We start from the raw sequence: 11,577 nt of genomic DNA on the forward strand, positions 1-11,577 counted from the left end.
AAATCGTGCTATTACCTTTCCTTTCTACTTTATATATTATGATCATTCAAAACTTCATACCTATGAATTCTGGACCATTACTCGCTTGACTTGAAGTCAGGAAAAAGAAACAAAAGCATAAAGCTCCGACATATAAGGGAAAATATAAAGCCCGATAACGACTCCGAAATTACAAACCGTGTATATCAATGCGTATAGCAATATAAAGACACGGGATAATTAAAAACACTATAACCCCAAGAGCATAGTAGAAGTAAACAGATTCCTCTGGCGGTAAAAGAAAAAGAAGAATGACTGCATAGATGGTCAATATAATAACCAGGATCAGAACTGGATTAAACATTTTCTTAATCTTTTAGAAGTTTGAATTGAGAAAGAAAGTATAGAAGTGGTGAAGATAATGAAACGAAAGAAGCTAATTTATAGCAAAATTCCAAACACATCAATCGAGGCAAATCACCGCATTTAATCAAACAAATCTCAAAATTTCGTAAATACCGGAGAATCAAATCTTATAGATTACGAAGATTTCCTTTAATTCCTTGAATTCCGAAAATCAATCGTGACTACGTCAAAAGTTAAGGCGAACATTTAATTTTCTCATTTCACTCTTTTATGATAGCTTCATTTATACTCTTCCTATAAACGAATCGTTTTATCCATATTATTCAATAGTGATAAAACTTTATTTTTCAACTTATATTCATCATTAAAATATTCTTGTTGTAAACAATGAAGATCTCTATCAAATTTCATGACTGTGATTTTCACGAACTCCTCTTTGTTTGTCTGCCCTAATATTGTGGCATAAAATGCTCAAGGTTTTAAATGAGCTCAATACTATTCATAACACATTTCATGTATCCAATTTACTGAAATGACTTGTATAACATCATCATTTTGAATGATCTTCGCATTAATGATAAAATGCACTTCGTTGAATAACCTATAGAAATCATGGAAGGAGAGGTCAAACAAACGCGTAAAAGCAATATACCTATCATTAAAGTCCGTTGGAATTCGCGTAGAGGCCCCCAATATACCTGGAAACGCAAAGACCATATGAAACGGAAATATCCCCATCTCTTCTCAACTGCTGATGCAAACGAGGAAACTACCTAAAAACTTCGGGACGAAGTTTTCAATAACGGGGAGGTACTATAACGACCCTCATTTTTCCATTCTATATTTTTCCAATATTAAAAGCCCAAACAATATAATTAAAACTTAATGATTAAACTTTAATCAACAATTATTAAGTGTTAAGATTTAGAAAACATATTAATTAACTTTGTACAAAAATTGACAAGTTAATAAAAGATGAAAATAATAAACTGTTAGTCGACACTCACTGCTAATTAAAATTTATGCATTTATGTAATATTATAACTAATAACCTATAAGTAATAAATAAAAAGTGACATTTATATAAATAATAAAACAATTGGGAACTAAATATATACAAGTCATGAATTAGTAAAAAGAAAATAATACTTATCATGTAGTAAATGTAAAAATAATAATAATAATAATAATAGTAATAATAATAGTAATAATAATGAGACTAAAAAAATCTTACATCCTTATGTTGACTGAAAATAAAGTGTAAACTAGTACATCCTTATGTTGATTAATTATAAACTAGTACCACCTATTGTTGACTAAAAATTATAAAACAAAATAAAATCATTAATTAGAACATCCTTATGTTGACTAACACTCTAATACTTGCACTATATAAACACCTAGTTTCTCATTCACAAATCACACCAAAATCCTCTCTCAAAAACAATCTCTCCCTCTCCCTCTCTTGTGGTATTCGGATCTTCAAGCTTGTTCTTCGTGTTCTTCAAGAATCTTCAAGGAGTTCTTCAAGATTTTCAAGGCTTTGATCTTCCATCTTCATCGTGTTCATCTTTTCTTTGTTAATTATCTTGAATCTTCAAAGGTATAACATAAACCCTAAACTATTTACATAAACTTTGATCTTTGATAATTCATATTCATATTATAAACTTGTTATTCATAAGTATATACATAAACACACCTAGATTTATATATACATATATACATGTAAAAAAAATATTTTTTTATATATATATATATACATATATATATGAATTATATATACATATACATATTAAAACCTTAAACCCTAATTACACCTAAACTATAATTCTTAAACCCTAATTAATTAAACTCTAAACATTTATGAAACCCTTGGACATTAATTACTAAACCCTAGTTATTAATTACTACTTTAATTAACTAACCCTAATTAATGAAACCCGAATACTACTTATACTAGTACTTAACATGTATACACTATTACTATTACTAGCACCTATAACCTACTAATTATATTGTAGCACAAAAACATTTTGGGATATGTATTAGAGATGTATAGATCTTCGAACTTTCTTGACGAATGGTTTCTACGAGATTCTAGGCAGAGGGTTTGGATTTCCGATTTAAAGGGTCCTATGGCTCAAGCCCCTAGATCTAAATTAGCCATTCGAAGGGAAAGGGGTGATTGGAAGCTTATCTAATACGGCAAGTATCCTAAAATGGAAACACTCATAAAAGTAGAAACTCTCTAGTCATAGAAACTTAGTAAAATAAGAAACTTTCTAAAAATAAAAACTTTATAAAAATAGTAACTTACTAGGAATAGAAACTTAGTAAAACAAACTATACTTAAACACATACTTAAACTTAAACATGGGCAAAACACTTAACTACTCTTAAATGTCAATAGGTTGACTTTCCTGCTTACTCGTTCAACTCTCTATTCCGAGGAATAACTCTCTCTACTTACTAAGGTGAATTCATAGCCCCACTTTTTACTGTTTCATAACTGTTTTATAACTTTTGGGGTGAGAATACATGCACAACTTTTATAACTATTTTACACGTATTAACTATTAAACTGTGATATGTTGGGCTATGACCAGCAAGCCCCCAACCGATAAGTATAAACGATAACTTGTTACGGGGTAAACTTGAAAGTCTAGTCTAAATATCAGTACTTACACGTATCAACTATTAAACTGTGATATGTTGGGCTATGACCAGCAAGCCCCCAACCGATAAGTATAAACGATAACTTGACACGGGGTAAACTTGAAAGTCTAGTCTAAATATCAGTACCAACTGTTAAAAATATGCTATACCCGGCTATGTTCGACTAAGTCCCTACAGTGATATTTTTAAGTGCTGCGGCATGCTTATTTATTGGGGGTAGGCCTATCGGGAGTAACGTCCCCGATACATTTGACTCAGTCTTTGTATTACTTGATAATGAAATTTAAACCGACAAGGACAGACACAACTTGTCATGGGGCAAACTTGAACGTTTAGTCTAAATATCACGCACTGGCATAACTTTTGGATCTGCGAGATCTACTTTTTGATCCTGCGGGAGATCAACTTTACAACTAAATCTTGTGGTCTAAAAACAACGATAACTACTTTTGTTAAACCTATGAACTTCACTCAAAATTTTTGGTTGACACTTTAGCATGTTTTGTCTCAGGTGCTGTTTGATTCAAGCTTTCTTATCTACTACTTATGTGATGCTACTTGGACTTAGGATCAAGAGATATCGCATTTATTACTTCTGCATATGAACAATTACTTTATCATTATTTCCATTATTGTAACGACATTTCATTTTCCGCTGCGTACTCAATAAAGTTAAATTTTCTCATTTAGTATTGTTCTCGTATTATAATATGTTGGTTTATTTGATATTAGTAACGTTTCTTCCAGACCCTATTGGGAGGACGTTACAGTTAGGATGCATTAGTGAGTCTGGACTTCGACCGTGTTTACTTGAAAAATGATTGCTTAACAAATTTTGTTGGAAACTATATATTTTTAACATGTGAATATTATGTGATATATTAATCTCTTAACGCGTTTGATATTATGTGATAGATGTCTACCTCTAGAAGAAGTCCCATTGACTCACCTAATAATAATGAAGAGTCAAATGTAAATTGGAATGATTCGTGGACTGATTCACAAGTTCCCGAAGAGGAACCGGAAGAAGAGTCGGAACCGGAAGAAGAATCGGAACCGGAAGAAGAATCGGAACCGGATGAAGAAATAGAACCGGTGGGGGAAATATTAAAACGGTTAAGTAAAAGAAAATCCTCAACCAACCGACCAAGGTTAATTATGGTCAATGGTGTTTCCGCCAAGGAAGCAAAATATTGGGAGGATTACCAATTCTCCGATGAATCGGATTCCGACGAGAATTCCGATGATGTTATAGAAATTACCCCAACTGAATTTAAAAAGGCAAAAGAAAATAATAAGGGAAAGGGCATAAAAATAGAGAAATCTAATTCCAACCCTGATGAACTTTATATGTATCGTCAACCCCCGAAGTCCTTAAGTTGTAACAATGACCCGAGAACCTCTAAACCACCAGGTTTTTCTAAACCAATGTGGAAAATTACGGCTCATATTAGGGGAACATCATATATCCCTAGAAACTTGGCAAAACGAACCAAAACCGAAGAAGAAGAAACAAGCGAGTCGGAATAAGATAGTTGTATTCGTGTGGTGTAATATATGTAATATAGTGTGCTTATGCTTTATGATATATGTAAAAATTGCTTGTATTAATAATTATTTTTTTTTATGAATCTAACTCTTGTCTATTTTACAGTATAAAAACACAAAATGGATAGACAACCCAATATTTTAAGAGACCTACCCGGAGACATGATTGATGAAATCTTGTCTAGAGTCGGTCAGAATTCTTCGGCACAACTACTTAAGGCGAGATCAGTTTGTAAGACATTCGAAGAACGTTCCAAGAATGCCTTGGTTTATAAAAGGCTTTCGTTCGAAAGATGGGGGATATCACATTGGGAAATCCATAAGTTACGATGTGTTTACTTTGACGCATATATTGCGGGGAACCCAAATGCTATTTTACGCAATGGGTTAAGAAATTATTTTGACTCAATATATCCGAATATTGGACTTCGTGATTTAGAAAAAGCGGCTAACATGCAACATAAAGAAGCATGTTATGCTTACGGATTAGTAATGTTCGCTTCTCACCAAAGTGAGAACAAGAACATCGGGCTACAACTATTAAACAAAACGTTCCCACAAGTGACGGAGTCGGTAATTGGGGTAAGAAATGAGGTTTTTAGATTGTTACGGGACTGTTGGACATTACGTAACCCTCGTCCCTTTGACGACATTACAACACGCTGTCTTATCAACGGCCATAACGGTTATGTTCCACAAGACCAAGGATGGGAAGTAATCCTAGTAAAACCAGAATGCATGACTTGTTTCTGGACGTATGAATTACGTGTCTTTATTGCCTTTGCTGAACGACTTGTGTAATAGCTAGAATTATCTTCACAACCATCTTGTATCAAATTTATTGTGTGCTATATTTCATGCTATATGTAAAATAAGCGGTATTGTAAGTTTGTAAAATATTGTGTAAAAGTTTGAACGCGAAATATTATTATAATCAGTTTTTCATATAGAATTGTAGTAGTTGAATTGTATATTAGCTACTAAGTATGAACTTAACGGGTAGGTACTACCCGAATTTAAACTTATAAAACGCTAATATGAAGAAAAAGCTTTTATAAATGAGTTCATATTATGCTACGAAATACTATTAACTACTCTTAATATTCTGTATGATTAACTTGTTCCATTTAACTATTTTGAAGGAAATGGCACCGACTACTCGACACACCGTGAATATGAATGAAGAGGAATTCCGTACTTTTCTAGCTTCAAACATAGCCGCAGTACAGGCTGCGCTACATACCAACAATAACCTTGGATCTAGCAGTACAGGAAATCGTGTAGGATGCACCTACAAAGAATTCACTGCCTGCAAACCTTTGGAATTTGATGGAACCGAAAGACCGATCGGATTGAAACGGTGGACCGAGAAGGTCGAATCGGTGTTTGCCATAAGTAAGTGTACTGAAGAGGACAAAGTAAAGTATGCTACGCATACCTTCACAGGTTCTGCGTTAACATGGTGGAATACCTATCTAGAGCAAGTGGGACAAGACGATGCGTACGCACTACCGTGGTCAGCATTCAAGCACTTGATGAACGAGAAGTACCGTCCCAGAACCGAGGTCAATAAGCTCAAGACAGAACTTAGAGGGTTACGAACCCAAGGATTTGATATTACCACGTACGAAAGACGATTCACAGAATTGTGCCTATTGTGTACGGGAGCATTCGAAGATGAGGAAGAGAAGATCGACGCGTTTGTGAAAGGATTACCGGAAAGAATCCAAGAAGATATAAGTTCACACGAGCCCGCCTCCATACAACAGGCATGTAGAATGGCTCACAAACTCGTGAACCAGATTGAAGAAAGAATTAAAGAACAGACTGCTGAAGAGGCCAATGTGAAGCAAGTCAAAAGAAAGTGGGAGGAAAACGGTGATAAGAATCACCAATACAACAACAACAGCAATTACAACAATAATCGCAACAATTATCCCAACAATCGTAACATCAATCGCAACAACAACAAACGGCCCAACAACAACAACAACAACAACAACAACAACAACAACAACAACAACAACAACAACAACAACAACAACAACAACAACAACAACAACAACAATAACAACAACAGCAACTACAACAATCATCCCAACAACAATAATAACCGCAACAACAACAACAATCAGAAGCAGCTATGCCAAAGGTGTGAAAATAATCACTCGGGGTTCTGCACCAAATTTTGAAACAAGTGTAAAAGAAATGGTCATAGCGCGGCGAGGTGTGAGGTCTACGGACCAGGGGTTAATAGAACGAAAGGAACAAATGGTGTCGGAACGAGTAATGGCGGAGCAAGTAGTGTCGGAGCAAGTTATGCCAATGTAGTTTGTTATAAATGTGGAAAACCGGGCCACATTATTAGAAATTTCCCGAACCAGGAGAACACGAATGGACAAGGCCGTGGAAGAGTTTTCAATATTAATGCGGCAGAGGCACAGGAAGACCCGGAGCTTGTTACGGGTACGTTTCTTATTGACAATAAATCTGCTTACGTTTTATTTGATTCGGGTGCGGATAGAAGCTATATGAGTAGAGATTTTTGTGCTAAATTAAGTTGTCCATTGACGCCTTTGGATAGTAAATTTTTACTCGAATTAGCAAATGGTAAATTAATTTCAGCAGATAATATATGTCGGAATCGAGAAATTAAACTGGTTAGCGAAACATTTAAGATTGATTTGATACCAGTAGAGTTAGGGAGTTTTGATGTGATAATCGGTATGGACTGGTTGAAAGAAGTGAAAGCGGAGATCGTTTGTTACAAAAATGCAATTCGCATTATACGAGAAAAAGGAAAACCCTTAATGGTGTACGGAGAAAAGGGCAACACGAAGCTACATCTTATTAGTAATTTGAAGGCACAAAAACTAATAAGAAAAGGTTGCTATGCTGTTCTAGCACACGTCGAGAAAGTACAAACTGAAGAAAAGAGCATCAATGATGTTCCCGTCGCAAAAGAATTTCCTGATGTATTTCCGAAATAATTACCGGGATTACCCCCACATCGATCCGTTGAATTTCAAATAGATCTTGTACCAGGAGCTGCACCAATAGCTCGTGCTCCTTACAGACTCGCACCCAGCGAGATGAAAGAACTACAAAGCCAATTACAAGAACTTTTAGAGCGTGGTTTCATTCGACCAAGCACATCACCGTGGGGAGCTCCTATTTTGTTTGTCAAGAAGAAATATGGTACATTCAGGTTGTGTATCGACTACCGAGAGTTGAACAAACTTACCATCAAGAACCGCTACCCACTACCGAGAATCGATGACTTATTTGATCAACTACAAGGCTCGTCTGTTTATTCAAAGATTGACTTACGTTCCGGGTATCATCAAATGCGGGTGAAAGAAGATGATATTCCAAAGACTGCTTTCAGAACACGTTACGGTCATTACGAGTTTATGGTCATGCCGTTTGGTTTAACTAATGCACCAGCTGTGTTCATGGACCTTATGAACCGAGTGTGTGGACCATACCTTGACAAGTTTGTCATTGTTTTCATTGATGACATACTTATTTACTCAAAGAATGACCAAGAACACGGTGAACATTTGAGAAAGGTGTTAGAAGTATTGAGGAAGGAAAAATTGTACGCTAAGTTTTCAAAGTGTGCATTTTGGTTGGAAGAAGTTCAATTCCTCGGTCACATAGTGAACAAAGAAGGTATTAAGGTGGATCCAGCAAAGATAGAAACTGTTGAAAAGTGGGAAACCCCGAAAACTCCGAAACACATACGCCAGTTTTTAGGACTAGCTGGTTACTACAGAAGGTTCATCCAAGACTTTTCCAGAATAGCAAAACCCTTGACTGCATTAACGCATAAAGGGAAGAAATTTGAATGGAATGATGAACAAGAGAAAGCGTTTCAGTTATTGAAGAAAAAGCTAACTACGGCACCTATATTGTCATTGCCTGAAGGGAATGATGATTTTGTGATTTATTGTGATGCATCAAAGCAAGGTCTCGGTTGTGTATTAATGCAACGAACGAAGGTGATTGCTTATGCGTCTAGACAATTGAAGATTCACGAACACAATTATACGACGCATGATTTGGAATTAGGCGCGGTTGTTTTTGCATTAAAGACTTGGAGGCACTACTTATATGGGGTCAAAAGTATTATATATACCGACCACAAAAGTCTTCAACACATATTTAATCAGAAACAACTGAATATGAGGCAGCGTAGGTGGATTGAATTATTGAATGATTACGACTTTGAGATTCGTTACCACCCGGGGAAGGCAAATGTGGTAGCCGATGCCTTGAGCAGGAAGGACAGAGAACCCATTCGAGTAAAATCTATGAATATAATGATTCATAATAACATTACTACTCAAATAAAGGAGGCGCAACAAGGAGTTTTAAAAGAGGGAAATTTAAAGGATGAAATACCCAAAGGATCGGAGACGCATCTTAATATTCGGGAAGACGGAATCCGGTATAGGGCTGAAAGGATTTGGGTACCAAAAATTTGGAGATATGAGAGAAATGGTACTTAGAGAAGCTCATAAAACCAGATACTCAATACATCCTGGAACGGGGAAGATGTACAAGGATCTCAAGAAACATTTTTGGTGGCCGGGTATGAAAGCCGATGTTGCTAAATATGTAGGAGAATGTTTGACGTGTTCTAAGGTCAAAGCTGAGCATCAGAAACCATCAAGTCTACTTCAACAACCCGAAATCCCGGAATGGAAATGGGAAAACATTACCATGGATTTCATCACTAAATTGCCAAGGACTGCAAGTGGTTTTGATACTATTTGGGTAATAGTTGATCGTCTCACCAAATCAGCACACTTCCTGCCAATAAGAGAAGATGACAAGATGGAGAAGTTAGCACGACTGTATTTGAAGGAAGTCGTCTCCAGACATGGAATACCAATCTCTATTATCTCTGATAGGGATGGCAGATTTATTTCAAGATTCTGGCAGACATTACAGCAAGCATTAGGAACTCGTCTAGACATGAGTACTGCCTATCATCCACAAACTGATGGGCAGAGCGAAAGGACGATACAAACGCTTGAAGACATGCTACGAGCATGTGTTATTGATTTTGGAAACAGTTGGGATCGACATCTACCGTTAGCAGAATTTTCCTACAACAACAGCTACAATTCAAGCATTGAGATGGCGCCGTTTGAAGCACTTTATGGTAGAAAGTGCAGGTCTCCGATTTGTTGGAGTGAAGTGGGGGATAGATAGATTACGGGTCCGGAGATTATACAAGAAACTACCGAGAAGATCATCCAAATTCAACAACGGTTGAAAACCGCCCAAAGTCGACAAAAGAGCTACGCTGACATTAAAAGAAAAGATATAGAATTTGAAATTGGAGAGATGGTCATGCTTAAAGTTGCACCTTGGAAAGGCGTTGTTCGATTTGGTAAACGAGGGAAATTAAATCCAAGGTATATTGGACCATTCAAGATTATTGATCGTGTCGGACCAGTAGCTTACCGACTAGAGTTACCTCAACAATTCGCGGCTGTACATAACACTTTCCACGTCTCGAATTTGAAGAAATTTTTTGCTAAAGAAGATCTCACTATTCCGTTAGATGAAATCCAAATCAACGAAAAACTTCAATTCATCGAAGAACCCGTCGAAATAATGGATCGTGAGGTTAAAAGACTTAAGCAAAACAAGATACCAATTGTTAAGGTTCGATGGAATGCTCGTAGAGGACCCGAGTTCACCTGGGAGCGTGAAGATCAGATGAAGAAGAAATACCCGCATCTATTTCCAGAAGATTCGTCAACACCTTTAACAGCTTAAAATTTCGGGACGAAATTTATTTAACGGGTAGGTACTGTAGTGACCCGAACTTTTCCATGTTTATATATATTAATTGAGATTGATATTTACATGATTAAATGTTTCCAACATGTTAAGCAATCAAACTTGTTAAGACTTGATTAATTGAAATATGTTTCATATAGACAATTGACCACCCAAGTTGACTTGTGATTCACGAACGTTAAAACTTGTAAAAACTATATGATGACATATATATGGATATATATATATATAGTTAACATGATACTATGATAAGTAAACATATCATTAAGTATATTAACAATGAACTACATATGTAAAAACAAGACTACTAACTTAATGATTTTTAAACGAGACATATATGTAACGATTATCGTTGTAAAGACATTTAATGTATATATATCATATTAAGAGATATTCATACATGATAATATCATGATAATATAATAATTTAAAATCTCATTTGATATTATAAACATTGGGTTAACAACATTTAACAAGATCGTTAACCTAAAGGTTTCAAAACAACACTTACATGTAACGACTAACGATGACTTAACGACTCAGTTAAAATGTATATACATGTAGTGTTTTAATATGTATTTATACACTTTTTAAAGACCTCAATACACTTATCAAAATACTTCTACTTAACAAAAATGCTTACAATTACATCCTCATTCAGTTTCATCAACAATTCTACTCGTATGCACCCGTATTCGTACTCGTACAATACACAGCTTTTAGATGTATGTACTATTGGTATATACACTCTAATGATCAGCTCTTAGCAGCCCATGTGAGTCACCTAACACATGTGGGAACCATCATTTGGCAACTAGCATGAAATATCTCATAAAATTACAAAAATATGAGTAATCATTCATGACTTATTTACATGAAAACAAAATTACATATCCTTTATATCTAATCCATACACCAACGACCAAAAACACCTACAAACACTTTCATTCTTCAATTTTCTTCATCTAATTGATCTCTCTCAAGTTCTATCTTCAAGTTCTAAGTGTTCTTCATAAATTCCAAAAGTTCTAGTTTCATAAAATCAAGAATACTTTCAAGTTTGCTAGCTCACTTCCAATCTTGTAAGGTGATCATCCAACCTCAAGAAATCTTTGTTTCTTACAGTAGGTTATCATTCTAATACAAGGTAATAATCATATTCAAACTTTGGTTCAATTTCTATAA

Source organism: Rutidosis leptorrhynchoides, chromosome 11 (genome assembly GCF_046630445.1).
Source record: "Rutidosis leptorrhynchoides isolate AG116_Rl617_1_P2 chromosome 11, CSIRO_AGI_Rlap_v1, whole genome shotgun sequence".
NCBI lineage: Eukaryota > Viridiplantae > Streptophyta > Magnoliopsida > Asterales > Asteraceae > Rutidosis > Rutidosis leptorrhynchoides.